Source organism: Podarcis erhardii (assembly GCF_964252035.2).
Source record: "Podarcis erhardii genome assembly, chromosome: 12".
NCBI lineage: Eukaryota > Metazoa > Chordata > Lepidosauria > Squamata > Lacertidae > Podarcis > Podarcis erhardii.
In genome coordinates this window covers 9,953,215-9,973,175 of record NC_138513.1, presented here as the reverse complement: position 1 = coordinate 9,973,175, position 19,961 = coordinate 9,953,215, and the positions used below count along the sequence as shown (strand labels likewise).

At 43.3% G+C, this 19,961-nt stretch overlaps 1 protein-coding gene across 3 annotated transcripts in view; it reads right to left on the bottom strand.

The window, feature by feature from the left end:
• DPP6 (dipeptidyl peptidase like 6) overlaps window positions 1-19,961 on the bottom strand; it is a 506,474-nt gene that overhangs the window by 387,675 nt on the left and 98,838 nt on the right. The window contains exon 1 of one of the 3 annotated variants that reach the window (XR_014150081.1): window positions 11,227-11,471. The exons of the other annotated variants lie outside the window; for them this stretch is intronic. The gene's annotated coding sequence lies outside the window, so the exon portion shown is untranslated. Of the gene's footprint in view, window positions 1-11,226; window positions 11,472-19,961 lie in introns of those variants that run through there. 3 annotated transcript variants of the gene reach the window in all.

Genomic DNA, 19,961 nt, shown 5'->3' with positions numbered 1-19,961 from the left:
ATATTTCAAGGCTGAGTTTATTTCAAGGTTGAGTTTTCCTTCATTTTAGATCATGAGTTTTATCACTGTTTTTAATTTTCTGGTTCTAGATAGAAAAAGTTTTAGACTGCATTCTATTTTATTACTGTTGTCAGGGGTTCAAGAGCAGAGACACAGGGGAGAGAGGAAACGGAGAGCGAAGGGGAAGAATCTGAGGGCAGCTTAGGGGAGTATGACAGTGGCCCGAGAGATTCCATGAGCTTCTCCAGCGATTCAGAAGATTCCCAGAGGGGGGCGCCGATGGCCAGGGCAAGGGGGGTCCCAGGGGGGACACACCAGAAGCAAGGGGCTAGCGGGGACTCCCAAAGCAGCAGCGGGAGATCAGGACCAGTTCCCCCACCAGAGCGGAGTGGGGGGGAAGAGTCCCATGAATCAGGGCCAGCGTCTCCTCCAGTAGGGAGAGAAGATGAGTCAGGGCTGGCCATGCATCCATCAGAGAGTGAGGGAACGGAGGGGAAGTCAGGTCCAGGTACCCCCCCCCCCCGAGGGGGGAAGAAGTGACAGGAGCAGTGAAACGGTCAGAAGGAAGGTTGCCGGCTGGGCGCGCGCGCCAAGTTCAAATGTACAGGCGCGCGGGACAGCCGAAAACCCGGATTGGGAACCAGGTCCTAAAGCCCGCCGGAGGCAGGGGGAAGACTCAGGGGACTCAGCGTCAGAAGAGTCTAGAAAGGGCAAGACCCCAGCGGACAGGAGGACCCAGAGGAGGAAAGAGCAAAGGAAGAGGTGGAGCAAGGCTAGAGTCTTAAACTGGTGTCTGGGGGGAGGAGATTCAGACGGAGCTTCAGCGGTCTAGAGTTGAGACGTAGAGCTGCGCGCCGCAGCTTTGAAATTGAAACTGAACTTCAATAAAGACTTTTGTATATAACAAGAACTGGCATTGGTCCTTTGTGAGCTGGGACCTTGGGCAGCTCTGACAACTGTATTTTAATTTTTTTTGTTCTGTACGCCTCCCAGAGAACATATGTTAATGGACAGCCATAGAATTATGGTAAATAAAATATTAAAGAAATAGATGCCATGACTGGGGACATGTGTTCAAACCTTTTTTGCAGGCTTGGTTGGACCAGGAAGCATGGATTTTTTATTATTACTGAATGAAGAAGTCACTTCCATCTTATCAGTCTGAGGTGCACAATCACTGGTATTCACTGAAGGTTCCATTTCCTCATTTGGTAAATTGGGGCAGCCATAATGGAGGTCTGTTGCCAAAGAAGGCAGGCTGATAACTTTCTAGCAGCAAGCTTAGTTCCTTTTGCCTTCCTCCAGCTGTCTGTCATATTGCTCCATCACTAATCTTTGATGGCCTATAAGAGGAGTGCATAACCCCCAAGCAACACCTGCCAACAGTCAAGATTTCATCCAGTCCTCTGGGTCCCAACAGCTGCTCAGCAGAGACTAAAGGTTTTGATGTTGTGCAAAAAGTGTAATTGCAGCTCCCTTCTCTGCAAAAACTTTAAGCAGAGGGGGGAAATGCTTCAATAGGCTTGTGTTTCTTGCAGGAAGTAGTCTACACAGCTTGTAATTGTATGCATGCAATTTTTAGAATACAATTGCATTCTGACGTTTGAGGATTTCCATAGCTGCAAGGATAAGACTTGCAGTTCTGCTGCGCATTGACCTTATTCATGTTCTTTAGCTGGGATTACTGAGACTTCCCCACTTTTTACTCAGTAAGGACAGATAAAGATGTTGGAGCATATATATGTGTGCCTTTTTTTAAAAGTCTATGAAGGGAATGGGAGGTAAAACTCAAGTGGGGTTACTAAGAATTAAATATATGCCTCTCTTTCTATGGTAAATAGCTTTGTGCATGTGTGTATGAGTGTGTGTGACTGTGTGTGTGTGGATCTGAACACACCCACTACTGGAATGTGGCCCTCAACAGCTTTCCGCTGGAGTAATGTGGCCCTTCACTCCAAAAAGGTTTATCACCCTTGGCTTATAGCATTTGCATTGTCACAACCAGGTTTACCTCCTCTCCATCTCCACAGCAACGATTATTCACTTGGTCTGTGCTTTGTATCCATGATCAGCTATGCATCCTCAAAATAATTTTGCAATGCACCCTGATCATTTGTGATTTTAAAAATGGTGGAAGCGAGACCTAGCGGCTGGCACAAAAGACCTGGGACTCACTCCCTGCCCCCCCCAAAAAAAAACAACCACCCACAATATTTCTGCACTCCAGACTGGGCAGACATGCATTGCTGAGGAATTGGCAACTACTACAGGCTTGGGGGGAATTTCTAGGGTGGATGCAGTATTCATATCGTTGATGAAACAGCAGCTGACTAACTTTCAGAAGAAACCACATACATACACAATTTCCTTGGAGGTCTGTGCCATGGTAGAGAAAGTTATGCATTGATGAGAATTGCGAGTGTGCAATACACACACACATTATATGTTTCCAGCCCTTGATCTTTCTAAGCCATAAAAAAGAGATATGTAAGCAATATTCCACCTACGCTCATCAAGAAGGAAACCTCATGCCTTCAAGTGCTCCAGCCAATAGTTGCAAAAGAAATGAATGACTGCAGCTTTTTAATTCTTAGCATTTTATATTTATTGCATGGTATTGTGTTGCTGGTAGTAATATCACATGGATTTTCATGATGGTTCTGTGCTTAGCCTGCATGCTTTCAAAATGGATAGCAAGAATCCTTGAGGAATGAGTAGATAAGCAAGATTTCACACACACAATGTTTTCATATAATTTTTGACTGAATAAGTGCTATATTCACTGTTTGCGCTCCTCCAATACACAGAGATCTCTCTGCCTCATTATGCACAGCACTGCAGAAACAAGGAGGGGAACCCATGTACTTCAAGCACCTCAATCAAAAGCCTTAATATAGTTCGGAAACACTGACTTCTGTGATTTCATTCCAATTTCCACTGCACAAACGCCACATTAAGAATTCCACAGGAAACCGGGTGTAGGGAGGACTGGGAAGGAAAGCAAAGTGCCTCATTTTAGAACACCTTTATGCAGAAACAGAATTTCAACAGGAAAGCAGAGAACAGGCTTGGATTTTCATTGGATTAGCCCACCACCATGGCACTCTCTTTCTAACCAATCTAGACCCTACTTTAATGTGCACATAGGTGCATGCACACATGTGTGAGAGAATAGCTACCTTTCATTTCAGCGTTCAGCTAGAGAAATATGCTGCATAATAATCCAGAGGTAGTGTAATGTGGTGGCAAACAAGGTGAGCCATGCATCAAAAAGTCTCTGGGTAAGAGATTCCCTGTGCTAAGGGCTTTGTAAACCAGGCATAGGCAAACTCAGCCCTCCAGATGTTTTGAGACTACAGTTCCCATCAACCCTGACCACTGGTCCTGTTAGCTAGGGATAATGGGAGTTGTAGTCCCAAAACATCTGGAGGGCTGAGTTCGCCTATGCCTGTCATAAACCAGTATCACTAAGATTGTGAATATGGAGAAAACAAGTGTCCCATGCAGAGGGGGTGGAATTAAGGATCACTGAGATAAACATCTGTGAAACATTTGTATATGTAAAACACACAGCATATGAATGCTGAAGTATTATTATAATCATTCACTTATCAATCAATCAATCAGTCATTTTATTTGTATGCCCCCTTTCCAAAGCTAAATCATATTCAAGGTACCTGACAATTTATTAAAAAATTACATACCATAATTACAAACATAGCAAAAGTGGAAATAAACAATAAACATCAAAAAGTACAAAACCAAACTGAACACTTTCCACATAAATCATAAGAATACCAAAAGAAGATTAATAATAATAATAATAATAATAATAATAATAATAATAATAATAATAGCAAGACCACTCCACAAAACAAGACCCCCTAAACATCATCCCAGTTCAAGCCCAGCACCCTCAGCTTTTTGTAGTTGGAGTCAGTCAAGGCCCCACCCTCCCAGGTCAGGTGGGGAAAGGCCTGCCAGGCAGGCAGCAGGTCTTCCAGAACTCACAGCCAAGATGGTCTCTGGACTCTTCGGCAGCCTCAGCTTTTGCAGCTGGAGTCAGGGCCTAGTCTTAGGCTCAGTCAAGGGGAAATTTGAATATGAATTTGAAACCAGTTGTGACATTCAGTTAATGAGCATAATCTGTGTCCCTTCTAGACAAAAAGTATGGTTTTGGATGTAAAACAGGATAATTCAAGACTGTGCAGCCACAATTTTAATAGGAGCTGTACATCATTTGTCAAGCTGTACCTCATTTGCAAGTACTGAAACTTTTTGCCTCAGAAAACACAATTTCATGTTTTCTACAGAAGTATCCCACAGAAATGATTCACAATTGCTTTCCATTTTTATTGCTTATTAATTGTACTGTCCCAATTTTATATTCTTCCTCCTCCTCCAGTCAGTTACAAAGGTACAGCCAATGAGAGAGACCCTGTAATGGCAGCCAAATTAGTTTCCACTGCACTTCATAGGTGGACAGAGCCAAGTTGAAAAGTGATTCTAACTATGCCCACAATATAAAACTTCATACAATGTAGCCAGAAGCAACACAAGCTGTTTGATCCTTGCTTTGTGGGGAGAAGGACAAAAATGCAAGCCACATTCATCTCTCCCAGTTTCATGCTTTGGGGGGAAATGTTGTTGAGCTAGTAAAAAGGCATGAAGAAACACTTGGGAACATACTCTGTATGCTTTAAGGAACAAAACTGGTGGGGAGGGGGCTGGCTAAGCCTTGTTCTCAAAAGTGTTGCTGAAATGTGTACACCATCCTCCCCGATCAACAAGAACACTGGTCTTAAAAAGAGCACAATAGCAGTGAAACAACAAAATATCCAAAAGCAATCACACACTCTCAGAGCTAATAATTTCTGTTCCAGGGACAGAAACTTTCAGCCATCAGATGCCTGGGTAAACAGGGAGTGCATAAAAAAACTGGGGACCCACTACTGAAAAGACCCTGTCACCAACCAGGTAGCAGCAATTGTCCCCGCCCCCTCTTTTGCTTATGCTAGAAGATATTCAATGTCAACCCAATATATTTAGCTGCCTGAAGCATTAGTTAGATAGTGCTAACTCTGCCTTAGGAAGAGCCGAAATGAACCTCCTTCCCTGCTGCAAATATGAATACTAGTCTTGCTGCATCATCCAGAAGCCAATTCTTACCTTCATGTATTGTTCCCTTCATGGTGCCAGAGAGAGCAGGATGTTGCATAGCATGGGCAGCCCTGAAATATTATTGCTACATAAACCACAGCTTCCCCCACCAGCCTGACACAGATGGCATTATAGTACACATGTGTAGGACAAGGGTGCAATACAACAAATCTAAACACACACATCTGGAAGCTGCACTAAAAGAACTTATAGCTCATGCGTGGCATGAAACAGGGTTCAGTCCTTGGAATTTCCTTGAATAATAGGCCAAGAAAGACCTATTTGACAGTTGTCAATCAGAACAAGCTATGGCTTCCGGTCCCACCTGCCTTAATGGAGGCAGCTCCCACAACAGCGGGGGATCATTGGCAAATGAAAAAGAAGAATAGCAGAGGGTAAATCATCCTTGCAAATTTCCCCCAGGGATGGGGAATAGGCTTCACTCTCAGTCCGTCTCTGTACCTGGCTGTCACTCTGGCATGGAAAGGGAGGCACCGAGTGCAAAAGCACTTCGCCTAGCGAAAACCGTCCTACGCCGCCATTAAGAAGCAGGGACTCTCTTTTTAATTGGATATTTAATTGGCTTTGAAATACTGGCATGTGATGGGAAAGGGTTGCAACAACATACTGCCAAATATGCCAGCTACATGAATCAAAGGTTTGAAGTGAGATAAGATTTTATTTGGTGTGAGAGTCGGTTGGGGAGAGGGAAGCCTGTGGTTTGTTTATTCTAAGCTCCTTTTATATATTTATGATTCGGCAACCCTCTCCAGAATATAAGATAAAAAGATATTTACAGGTGAAGAAGGGACATTGAGTAGTATAACTATTAGCAAGCAAAAATGGAAACTGTGTGTGATCTGAAATGAAGAAAGGAGGGGGAGGGGAAGCTCAAGTACAACTGTGTTGGAAAGAGAGAGTAATTCCCCTCACCTCTGTTTAAAAACAACAGACAAGGAAAAAGAGACTGAGATTTGTGTGTGCTACTGACAGAATGTAATCTAAGATAAAGTTTAATTGGGCCATACATCTCATGCTGGAAGGGAAAGAATTTGGGGGCTGTGATAAGAATGCTGCAGAGATTCTGGGAGTTGGAAGGGAGTATCAAATCTTTTGAAAACTGCCCACCTTTTCCTAGGCTGAGGGGGAAATGGCAACGATCTGCAGCATGTTTTACTAGTGAGAAAGAATGGTTTCTAGCGGACTGTTGCCTGTTCCAATACATCGAAGTAAGGGATGGAGAGATAGGACCTCTGAGAAACTTTGAGATTCAAATCTGCCCCAAGCCACGATGTGAGAAAACAACAGCTGGGAAGTGAAATAATTTGGGTATTATTGGGGGTATATTGGTAAACTAATAAAAAAAATCAGAACAAGGTATACACAGCTGAAAGGACTAGCATGGCTCTGTATAAGACAGCTTCATATGTTATTCTTCAAGTTCAGAGATGTGTGCCTTGGAATATTAGCTGCTGAACAGCAAACAATGGAGGGGGCTGTGTTCTTGATCCACCTATTGACATCCTAAAAGTACTGGGAGAGTCACCATTTACAATGGGATACTGGACAAAATTGACACTTTGACCAAGGAGAACTGTTCTTACGTTCCTGAGGAGCTAGCCTTTTTGAGCCTCTATCCCTGACTTAACAGGTTTGTAGACTTGTCTTCTTCAAACAGATGGGAAGACTTCAAAGAAAGCTAGCAAAGTAAGTTCATTTTTCTGAAAGACTTTCTCTACTTGCTGCAGTCGGTTACACAAATTGTCTCCCTAAATCAATATTGACGTATTTTTCTCCCTCCATCTAGCATGGAGCTATTTTTTATCTAATGGTGCAGTCTGCTGTTCGGAGAGGTTTTTTCTCTGCTGCAATTTTTTACATGGAACTGGAATTCTCTTTTCCCCCATGCGGTTCAGGTGCTCTGAAGCATATTTTATGTAGTGACTAAATGTACAGTACTCCAGTCAGATATCCATATCAAATGCTCATATCGGTCTTCAAATCTATTTCCAGGACTATATATATTCCATGATCATACCACAAGAACCTAACAATCTCATTCTCAGCCTTTAAAAGTTTCTAGTCCTTAAGACTATAAGGAAAGATTTCAAAGTGTGTGGTCAAATGTCTGGTGAAGTCTCAGAAGCTGATGGGTTTACTGAAACATTAGACAAGCACTCTGTTTGCATCCAGAAGTTAGTAACCTGAAGGCAGTACTCCAGAAGCCCTACCACTCCAGCAAACTTACAAACTGGTCGTAGACAAGGTGCTATCTCTCTCAGACAAATCTGAAGTCTCTCACCCCTTCCCGGCAACCCACAATAATGGAATCAGTGCTTACAGGACTGGTGCAAGACTTACTGAGAAAGTATGCAAATTGCTTTGAACAATTTAAGGCACTACACACATGTCATGCATTATTATTTTGTGGCTTGACTTTCTAATAGTTAGAACCTGCTTCACAGTTCCACATAACATGGAACATAAAGGGGATATAATCAACAAGGCGGAAAACCTTCCTCCTACCCTCAGTATGAATGACCAGAGTTATCTAGTGCAGTAATTTGCCTCCAGTTGACTGTGTTCCTGTATGCACTCAATTTAGTTCCTCCCACAGAATGGATAGCTCCCATTGATTTATTTGACAGAAATGAAATATGCAGTCTGTCATCATGAATCTGTCCATCAAGTGAGAACACCATCAGATGCTCTTCTCTGTGTCCTCACCTTTAGATACACCTTTAGAGGGTGGTAATTACAAAAGTGGGACGCGGGTGGCGCTGTGGTCTAAACCACAGAGCCTAGGGCTTGCCGATCAAAAGGTTGGCAGTTCAAATCCCCGTGATGGGGTGAGCTCCTGTTGCTCGGTCCCTGCTCCTGCCAACCTAGCAGTTCAAAAGCACGCCAAAAAGTGCAAGTAGATTAATAGGTACCGCTCCGGCGGGAAGGTAAACGGCGTTTCCATGCGCTGCTCTGGTGTCGTCAGAAGCGGCTTAGTCATGCTGGCCACATGACCCAGAAAAACTGTCTGCAGAGGGGACAAACGCCGGTTCCCTTGGCCTGTAAAGCGAGATGAGCGTCGCAACCCCAGAGTTGTTTGCGACTGGACTTAACTGTCAGGGGTCCCTTTACCCTTTACCTAATTACAGAAAGTAGTGCCTTTTTTGTTTTGGCACCTAAGCTGTGTCTCTTCAGCCTATCCACCTGGTAGGCAAAAGTCCATCCAGTTCTCTCATGCTGTAAATGGTACTCATTATCATGTGTGTTTGGTTTTTAAGCTGCACCTTTTCTCTCTGCTCCTATTCTGTTTTTACTGATGTTTAATGTTGAAACGTTATGTTAATGTTTTGTATGACTCCCTGTTTGGAAACCATCCTAGCTCTGAAAGGATGGGAATAAATCCAATCTATAAATCAATACAAAGCCCCCTTTGCTAATATTCATGAATAGTTGTGGTTTAAGGTGCAAAAGTGTAGCTCACATCATTTGGTAGCAAACAAAATACATACCTTCATTAAAAACAAAGTCAGTGTTGTTTATAAAGCTTTGCTTTCCTGGGCTGAATGCTAAAACATGCCTCATCAATTTTTAAACTTTCCACTTGCAGATACATTCTGTCATAAGGTAACCTTTTTAACAAGCAAGTTGTAATATGCATTCCAAAACTACAATCATGTGAGGAGTGAACCATGTGCCCACAGGAAATAGCTTTGAATCAGCTCTGTGTACAAGGGAGAAATTAACTTGGAAAATGCTCTGCGCCCCCCCCCCCCGCCATGCTACTTTTGCCTCTGACAAACCTACCTGCTAGCTTTCACTTGGGAAGTACAGTGGTTAAAAATGCAGTGGTAACTCGGGTTACATACGCTTCAGGTTACAGACACTTCAGGTTACAGACTCCGCTAATCCAGAAATAGTACCTCGGGTTAAGAACTTTGCTTCAGGATGAGAACAGAAATCGTGCGGCAGCAGAGGGAGGCCCCATTAGCTAAAGTGGTGCTTCAGGTTAAGAACGGACCTCCAGAACGAATTAAGTTCTTAACCCGAGGTACCACTGTATTTTTAAATCGAATGGTTTGGTTTGGTTTGGTTTGGTTTGGTTTGGTTTGGTTTGGTTTGGTTTGGTTTGGTTTGCAATTAGACCTGCAGGTGACAAATGCAACTTCTGGAAGTAAGGAACTTTCAGATCTATACCAGGTAGCAGGAGAGTGATCTGGGAAAGAAATCCCTGCTCTCCCCTTTCAATAGAAAAAATATTTTATTAGCTGCAAGAGTAATAAAGCAAACCTGCTGATAGCAGGGGATATTACTAGAGTAAAGAGAGACAATAACTACGTTTTAGGCTGCACTGCAGCGACACAAATACACTGGCAATGATTTTTGTCAAATCATCTATCTGCCTACCTCAGTGTAATTTCAAATTATTGGCTGTGAACTACTTTGCCAAGGGAAGCTTTTTTTTAAAAAAAAAAAATGCCCCTGGGGGTTCATCTCACAGAAACAGCAGGTAAGGAAAGGATTAATATATCCCTGCAGCAAATGCGGCTCTGGAGAGTTCCTTTGTACTAGCCTCCAGCTTAGCCTGCTGCAAAGAGAGATGGGAATTGTGTGTCCAAATGTAAAGGGGAAGCACAAGGGAGGGTGCATGGAGGGGGTGACCTTTCAGTTTAAAGGCAAAGGCTGTGCTCCCCTAGCCTGATCCAAAGGAGCAATCAATATTAATTAAGTGGTGATGCAGTCAATAAAGGTGCTGGGCTTTAGGTTTAGGGGAGTGGTGTTTGGTAAAGTGATTTAGGACTTGGCCAAAGGACTACTCACCACAGTGCCGCCTTCTGATGGATTGGCCAGTCCTTGGGTGCTGATTTCCTGCTATGTGACCCTGGGCCCTCCTGTCCTGAGTGCGCCTCACATCTTTTCCCAGCAGCCTCCAGACTGGAGGCTAGGGCTGGCGCCTCAAACAAATAGGTTTGGGTTGATGATTTATCAGGTGAGAAAGGAAGACTGTAATTGACTTCAGAAACCAGGAGCTAAATTGCTGGCGGAGCTGTTAGAGAAGACAGCAGAGGTTTCAAAGAAAAGCTATATATGCCTCTCTGCCTTACGTATGTTGCATGAGAAGAGAGAGCCCCAAATCGACAATGTGTGCGCTTGCATACATGTGCATGCTCCTGTATCACAAAGGATGAGAAGCCCCCTCTCTGTGGTTTTGTTTCCAGGGTGTGTGCATGTTTAAAAGGAATGATTTCCCCACCCGCCAAAGCAGCAGCAGCAGCAGCCTTGCGGAAGTACAGAGCAAAATTGCTGATCCAGAGCTTTACAACAAAAAGAAGGCTGTTGCTGTTGTTAGTTTAAATGAATTGAGTAATTCATCTCTCCCTGCTCTCCCCACCTCCCCTCTCCAGTTGCTCAGCACACCTCTATACATCATGCACTAAATTTCAGCTGACTCCTCGTTTTAAAGCCTTGGGAGGAGAGAGAAAAAGAGAATGGGGAAGGAAAGAAAAGGGGGAGGGGGGAAATGAATTTCCATAGTAATTTGTAGCTGAGCTGAAACAGAACTGCAGCCTAGAAATTAATTTATTCCTTCATTCCATGATGTTCTTGCGAGCTCCTCGCTCCTACTCTGTCCTCCACCTTATTAGCATGCACTTAAACACAAATTGAATTTTGAATAATTCCTGTGTCTCTAGCAAAGTTCCTTTCCCCTGGCTTTTCTCTCTCACGCCCACCACACCCACTCCCCCCTCCGCCACCCATCCCAAACTGCTGCTGTATTTCCCTGTGAAACACTACAGACATCAGCAAATGCGAAAATGCAAAGGCAAAGGCAAAAAACCCCACAAGTTTAACGAAAAAAGAGAAAAGTTTTAACTCTGTGTAACGTGCACTCGGTTACTACTACTCTATGCAGACCAAAGGAAACACCCATGCATTCAGTATATGCATTCTTAAGACTGCAGAGAACACAGAATTTATTTTGCAACATTTATTTATTTGTTTCAACAGGGACATTTCTGGATGTAGTGCCTTGGAAACATGCAAACCAATGGAAGAACAGTTACCTACCAGTTTACTGATGGCAGAGGCTGCTGAAGAAAAGGTGGTGCTGGTAGTAGTGGTCACTTTTTGGTGCGCTGATATCATCATTGACATGGTGGCAAAAATGACAAGAGATCCCCTTTTACTCTTAAATCAGATCAAAGCCATGCTCTGCCTTTCCACCACACAAAAAGCTTCTGGATCCTCTCTTGCACTCAGCATGCCTTCTCCTTTCCATTAGGAAATCATGCCCAAATAATCCAACATCTTTCTCATATTTGGTTTTGCTCCTCTTCCTCCAGGGCTTTGTAACACCAAGATAAAGTAACCTCTCTCCCACTCCTTCCCAATAGCAAGTCCACAGGAAATTTTTGTGAATGGTTTGCACAAAGATGAAATCAAGCCACTTACAGGCACAACTGCTCGCTTCACCCCAACTTAGCTCTGCAAATTCTCTCTGTGATATCTAGCTAGCTAGCTATTTTACAACCCACCCACCGTCTCTCCCCCTTCTCTCTTTTCTCCTCTTCCCCAAGCCCACCGGCTCCAAGTGCGGCTTATAGTCTTTGGTTGTGATAAACCCCCAACAATATTTATGCTGTTGCCTTAGCCTGTCGTAAATTATTTCAGCTCCCAGGAAGAGATAGCCCCTCTGGCTCTGCTGGGTATGCCATTTTATTTATGTTGCACTTACATACCTGAATACTGAACTCTGTATTTAAATAAGACAACAAATCAATGCTACAAGGAAGGAGAAAGGGGGAGGGAGGGAGACTAGCAAGTCACTAGGTCTTTCCTTTTCAAAGTGCTGAACTAACAAATAGATTTAAATAAACTGTTGAGCAGGTAAGAAAATATCACTGTTGCAATATAGGGGTGTGCCTCTTATATATCAGAAGGAGTGGGCAGGATACTCACCATTAACATTTCAGTTAAGTCTCTGCTATGGGTAGTGCATTATCAATGGGGGATAACCAAATAGGATATTGCTATAGTCAGTATCTCCTGCCAACCTAGCAGTTCGAAAGCACGCCAAAGTGCAAGTAGATAAACAGGTACCGCTCTGGTGGGAAGGTAAACGCCATTTCCGTGCGCTGCTCTGGTTTGCCAGAAGCAGGTTAGTCATGGTGGCCACATGATCCGGAAGCTGTACGCCAGCTCCCTCAGCCAATAAAGCAAGATGAGCGCCGCAACCCCAGAGTCATCCGTGACTGGACCTAATGGTCAGGGGTCCCTTTACCTTTACAGTCAGTATATCTTTTTGAGCTTGAGCTTCTCAGAAAGGTTGGAGGGTTACCAGTTGGTTCCATATTATGATGGGTTTGAAGATGTACTCGGGTGGCAATTTAGACCAACTTCCTAACCGCCTCCAAATGCACTCAAGACACCTCTGGAAGCAGCTTCATGCAAGAACATTTCCAGAAAGGTAGTTGTGCTTGCAGGTTTTGCTGCAACAGACTAAATGCCTCGTGGGACCATGCAGACTAGCAAATTTATTATGGCATAAAGTTTTCATGAAACAGAGTCCACGTCTCCAGATGTATGATGCACTATCCTACGCTGGCAAGCAGATATATATTTTACTCTACATTGCAGAGTCCACAGCTATGTGCACACACACCTGTCAACTTGAGAAATGCTCCATGTATCCAATGAAGTGGGCTTTGTCCCATGAAAGCTTGTGCCACAACAGTTTGCTAGTCCTTATGAAGTACCACAAAAGTGACTGCTGTTTTCATAGGAAGGTTTCCTACACAGGTTACCACACTTTTGTAGCATGCAATGCAGACACTTGTCTGTTCTCAGTTGTGTACAGGCAGCAGGAAGCCACAACTGGCAATGAATTCCCATCAAGTTTACCATGCAGCCCAAATGTTTTGCTATGCATGTTTCCTACATAATATGTGTTCTTTAAATGGTAAGAATGCAAGAAGAGCCTGCTGGCCCACCTAAGCCAGGATCCTGCTCTCATGGTGGTTATCCTGTGGGAAACTCTAAAGTAGAGCTCAGGCACAAGAGCATTCTCCACTCCTGTGGTTTTCAGCAGCCAATAATAGCAATGTATACAGGAAAATAGTCCTGTAGGAAGCAGCTCTCAGAGGTGGGCTTATTTCTAGTTTTGCTCTTTCTTACTTTTAATTCTTTAATTCTTGAAAACCACACATTGTCACTGGTAAATGAAGGGGAGCTATGAGCTTGCTGGATGTTCGGAGGTGGGCAGAAGGTGGAGCTTAATTATTCCTTAATAGCTGTACTTTGTCTCATTTGCAAAATAAAATCTTAACAAAATATTACTGTTTATTGTTTTCAGCTGAAATGAGTGGATACCACAGTGTTTTCCTTTGATCTCAATAAATGTCACAGCAATTCTTTCTGTAGTGAGTTGTGGTGCTGTAATAAAGGGTGGGGTGAAAGCCCTACTCTAGAAACATTTTGTAAAATACTACAAGGACCAAGGTAAATTCCTCTTGATTTATCTATTTCAGTAACAGAACAGGTGTGAATGCAAATTAAAGAGCTGTCATATAGTTCAATACTGCCCTCTTGCTTGCATGATACCAGGCTATCATGGCTAGAGCGAACTCGCACTGCACAATGCATTACTTGGGTCATACAGAAAACATGTGTAGCACACTAAAATCAGAAAGGAATTACTTTCACTTGTTTTCCAGAACAATAGGGGCACTAGGATCAGGATTTGTTCTTATTGGTCTCTATCTTTCAATAGGAAGAATCGGGTCTGGATGCAAATTAAGGAATTTGTCAGATAGCTAGGAATAGATCAGGGAGGGGCCATAGCTCAGGGAGGAGAGACTGTTCTCTGAAATCCTGATAACCTGCTTCTGGTCAGTGTAAGCAATACGGAATTAGATGGAACAATTGTCTGACTCAGTATAAGGCAGCTTCCTGTGTTCCTAAAAGGTTTTCAACCCCAGGGATTCAAAGCCCTGCCTCAAAAGGCATGGCTCAGTCAGCCTGACCACAATAATATATTTTGTTGTAAGCTGGCATCTGTCTCAGAAGACAGTGGAGGAGTGTGCCTTTGGGAGTCAAGTCAAACCATTGGAGAGTTACAGCGCCTGTTATGGCTTTAGAGACAGATACGGGAGAGACATGTTTTGTTGCAGCTGGGAGAGATGAAGGCGTCTGGTTCTGCTGATGCAGGTGCACCATGCCATTTCTTCTCTCTGCGCTCCTCCTCTGGCCACTGCTGTGGATCCACGACCTGACTGTCTATCTCTAGGCACTGTGCTCGTCTGCAAGGGATTTTCACACAGCGGGATTGATGCTGCCAGGCTTCTCATTTGCAAACATCTTTGTAACACAGAGTTGGTCTGCCAACAGACCTGGGGATCCTGCCATCTTCCATTCTGCGGCCATGATCAAGCCAGCATAGACGTCACCGAGAGAGGAGTGTGAACATGCTGGGAATGTAAGCTTGGGAGAGCTTGTTTGAGACTCTGTTCCACCATGTGGTGTCCGAAATCTTCCACTCCCAAAATTTGCAACGGCTACTTTCAAAACACAATGCCAATTGTTACTTTTCTGAAGAGTATGTGCTTCCTCTTATATATAGCTTTAAAAAAATTTCACAAGGATTATAAAATTTATGCCACTGTATGTGGTTGACAGAAATACAGGCTCATGGTATAGCACAAAGGGACATGGTGCTGCAAGCTTGCTGAAGCTAACCTGGTCTAGGTCTGGTCAGTAACTGTATGTGAGACCACCTGGGAAACTGATATACAGCTCCGTGAGTTCCATCATAGAATAAAAGCAATATATAAATGCGATAAAATAAATCATATTCCTTAATATGAAACAAAACTGAACTTCAAGAGCAACATTTGCAGAAGGCACAATCTATCAAAGTAATCTCATGTGTAACATTTGAATGAAACATTGCAAAACATAAAACCACAACCCTTTCACAAAATACTTTCCTCCTCCAAACAACCAACCAACACATTCCAGATGAGGCACAAATGCAGCATGGGGGGAAAAATATCTCCGACAGAATAAAACTCATCATCAGTTTTATGAGCTATTCCACCCAAAGAGAAATATATTTATTTTCATACCCAGTTATCCTATGCTTTTTATGCATATAAGCTGCCCATTAAACGAAGCCGTATTGAATGGGAAAAGGATAATCATAATTATAATACAAACTTGATTTTTCCAGTTTTGTATTACTTATTTGGCATGCTGAATTGCTATGGTATTTGACTGCCTTATATTTCAAATGGCTCTGCTCACTTAGTCTCACACAGGACAGGGCCCTCGCACGGTTCATTCATCAGAACAAATTGACACATTAGCAGCTTGGTGCATAACAAATTGACTGGCCATTTCCAATTATCTCTACCCTCACAGTTGTGCTATTCTGAAGAAGGAAAGCATGCCCATTATGAACATATGAAGCTGCCTTAGACTAAGTTCCTTGATGCATCTAGCCCAGTGCTGTCAATTACAGGTGTGGGAAACCTGTGGCCACCCAGATGTTCTCCAATTCCAGTTCCCATCAGCTGCAGCTAGCATAGCCAAAGATAAAGTACGATGGGAGTTGGAATCAAGCAAGATATGGAGGGCCACAGTTTCCCCACCCCTAGTCTACAGTGACTAGCAGCTGCTCGCCAAGATCACAATCAAATGTCTTTCCTACCACCCGCAACTTGATCCTTGCATCTGAAGGTACCTGGTTTTGAACCCAGAAACTTCTGCATACAAAGGGTTTTACCCCTGAGGTTCCTCTCCAAACTACTCTGGTAGGTCAGTATCTTTAGAATGCATAATAGCCCCATTGTGTCTAGATAGCCACTTTCAGGTAATATTGTTGTTGTTGTTGTTTAGTCATGTCCGACTTTGTGACCCCATGGACCAGAGCACGCCAAGCACTCCTGTCTTCCACTGCCTCCTGCAGTTTGGTCAAACTCATGTTGGTAGCTTCGAGAACACTGTCCAGCCATTTCGTCCTCTGTCGTCCCCTTCTCCTTGTGCCCTCAATCTTTCCCAGCATCAGGGTTTTTTCCAGGGAGTCTTCTCTTCTCATGAGGTGGCCAAAGTATTGGAGCCTCAGCTTCACGATCTGTCCTTCCAGTGAGCACTCAGGGCTGATTTCCTTCAGAATGGATAGGTTTGATCTTCTTGCAGTCCATGAGTCTCCTCCAGCACATCTGGTTTAAAAGGAAATACACTAGCTTCCATAGTTTTAGACTGCACAACCGTTGTTCACATGGACTGTAAAAACTGTTGTCATGTTCTTGCTTACTTGGTTTTGTCAATTGTGGGAGGTCTGTAGCTCAGTGATTTGCATGCAAGAGATCCTTGGTTCAGTTCATTGTCCTTCCAGGTGGAGCTGTGGGAAAGCTTCTCCTTCATTTGGTCCTTCCTGAAACCCTGCAGAGCCACTGCCAGTCAGTGTTGACAATACTGAACTAGATGGACCACAGGCCAGACTTGAAGCTGAACTGAAGTTTTCTTATTACCTGGATTTTCTTGAGTTCTGTTCTCTGTTCTGATGGTTGTTTTGATTATTTTGCTGTTTTAATATTGGTCTAAAGGATTGGAACCATTCTACTGCTTCACTCAGTGAATGGTGGTTCAGACTAAGATTAAATAAATAAGACCAAGCATTTTTCTGGCTTACTTGGTTTGTGAATCACATTTGTAGACATCAACATTTTTTTTCCCTTTTAAAATAAAAAATTAAAGGTTCCTAAATAAACTTGGTGCTTCAGCCACCTCTAGATCCAAAAGGATTCCTACCTGTGGCGATGTCTGCAGGGTGCTCTTGTCAATCACTGCCAAAGTAATCTTTAATATCTTGATCTTGCAGCCTTGTCTTCCTAAGAGACTTTCTCTAAAGTGCAGAAGTAATCGCCGTCAGAGCTGCCATTCGAACTGTTATCAATCCCTTGGCTTTTCTATTGGACTACTGCTAAGCCTTCCAGCATCTCTTTAAAAATGCAAGGCGCAGAGTGGGGTAGCATGTGGCATTCCGAATGCCAGACTGATATTTTTAAAATGCATTCTCCCTCTGCCCGCCCAGCCCCCAAATATGTATAAATAGCAGGAGTTTCAGGTAGCCACTGTCATCATTAAAAATGGTCCTAGTGACCAATGTCATGTAGGACGAAAGGAACTGAGCAGCCTTCCATATTTTGGGCAAATCCTGCTTGTTATTTTATCTTCTTCTGCCTGTTTTACTCAGAGGCAAAATAAAATCTGGTGGTCTTGCAGAGAAGAGAGCTTCTCCTTCCCATGAACACCCTTGTACCTCCTTAATTCTGATATTTTGACTGATTTTTATCCTTACTATGCAGAGTTGCACAGTTACACTAGGTTAAAGATGACCACAATTTAGTGGTATATGAATTGTCGAGATTAAATAACTGTAATTCAAATAGAACAGAATACATTGTGCCATAGTGTGGAAGACTGTGATCTGCTGACCTTTGTGTCTGCTGTCTGAGATGCTAAATGTTAACTGGCCAATTTCAAGGCTCTCTCCCCTTGTGCTTCTTTTTCTTTAAAGTGGACTTATGCAATATTAAAGAGAAAGGATGCCCTCTGACAGAGAGACAACTCCTCTGTAAAGTCGGATGCACGGCTACCTTACAGAGATCTGGCTTTGGGGACAAGAAGGCAGGCGGCGACAGGCGAGTGACCTGCCCACCTCAGGAAAAGGCCATGTGTTGGAAAGCAACTGTGACTCAAAGTAGCTTAGTTCCACTCTAAGATTTAGCAGTAAAATACTTCATTCCTACACTCAAACTGAAAATGGCTTTTTAAATACTGGTAAGTTTGCAGACAGATACAATAAGCTTCATGGCAACTAACAGTACTTGGGAGTTGAGTGATCAGATGCATTTGGCTTAGCCTCTCTGGGAGATGCTTAGCAGCAACTGCAATTTTTCAGTTTAGATTTTTCCTCTTTTAGCTGCCTTTTCCACGTCTCCTTTCACCTCTTGGATGCTCAGGAGTAAGCAATGAACTAGATGACTCCTGCTTTAATTGATACTGCTACGTAAATTCCCATCTGCTTTGTCCACAGGCTGAGAAGAAAAAAGCAGCAACAACCTTTCAATTGAGTAAGGGACTGCACGGCAGCCTTTTGAAAAAAGGAGATGCCACCTAATTGTTTCTGCCCAAGGGAACAGAACTAGTTACACCTTTCTCCTGAACAGTTTGAGCTGTCTCCTTCAATCAACCCAGGAGAACTAGCAATAAGCTACTGTTAGATCTTCCGAGAGCAATTTGAAGCAGCAGATCAGCATCCAGAAATGTACAAAACCTTTAAGCAGTAGTGCATTCAGTAGAGGATACAGCCGTAAAGTGTCCGTGTGAGAACAGCCCCCACAAAAGAAGTGGGGATAAAACCTAACTACAAAATCCCATCCTCTGTACTAAAAAAGCTTGCCCCTAATTCCCGGCATATGGGAGATTACTTCAGTCCTGATTTGTTCACAAGTAAGTACCTCTCCACTTGCTGAAATTAATGTAGTCTCCTTATTATCATAATCATTTCACAGGTCCAGAGCCTGCATTTTGATATTGTACATTTGCAAAGAAGTGCCAAAGTTAAGCCTTGATGAAACTAAAAAAAAAAAAAAAACCACAAAACAACAGAGCTGACTACTGGTAATGACCTTGAGTGACTCAGTTTTTGAGTTTGAAAGGTGGGGGATAAAAAAAATACTTCAGAGATATAACTCAGAATAGGTTTATAGGACATTGTTTCCAATGAATTTCCCCACTCCAGATAATTCACAAAATTTATTCATGAACTTGAAATGGTAGGGATGCAGTGTGGCACTGGGGATGGCAGGTACTAATAAGTAAGTGGACCCCTCACATTGCTGGCTGCGGTGTTCTGATTAGTTTTTGTGCTGAACCTTGCCTGAGTCATTGGATGACAGAGGTCAGACTTCAGCACCTGCGCCACCTTCTGTGGTTAGATTTATACATGTTATGTTACCAAGAAAGCAGCCCCCTCATATACCGTTTAGAGAGGCCATATGTCTTATTTTACAAATGGCACTCCTATATTCCAAGTCTAGTTTAAAGAACCATAATGAGGGTGCTCAGGGGGCCTTGAAATTGACCATTAACCAGACAGCAGGTTAATGAAACATACAAACCACCTGATCACAGTTCGGTCACATCCATCTCCCACTTCAGTGAAATGTGTTTCTACTTGACTGTAGCAACTATTTCTAAATTTGCACAAACGCATATAAACTATAGCGTATTCAAACATTAAGAAAATCCATGTCCTCTTTTTGCTAACACATTCTCTTTTTGGAGACACATGTGTAAGTAGCCAGCCTATCTAAAAGGTAAAGGGACCCCTGACAATTAAGTCCAGTCGCGAACGACTCTGGGGTTGAGGCGCTCATCTCGCTTTACAGGCCGAGGGAGCTGTCAGCTTTTCCAGGTCATGTGGCCAGCATGACTAAGCTGCTTCTGGTGAAACCAGAGCAGTGCATGGAAATTCCATTTACCTTCCCGCCGGAGTGGTACCTATTTATCTACTTGCACTGTATGCTTTCGAACTGCTAGGTTGGCAGGAGCAGGACCGAGCAACGGGAGCTCACCCCGTCGCGGGGATTCGAACCGCCAACCTTTCGATCAGCAAGCCCAAGCAGCACAGTGGTTTATCCCACAGTGCCACCCGTGTCTCATAACTACAGTGGAGTTATTGCGAAACACATGTGAATTCCATGCTGGCTTTGTTACAGTGAATAGAGAGGGAGGCG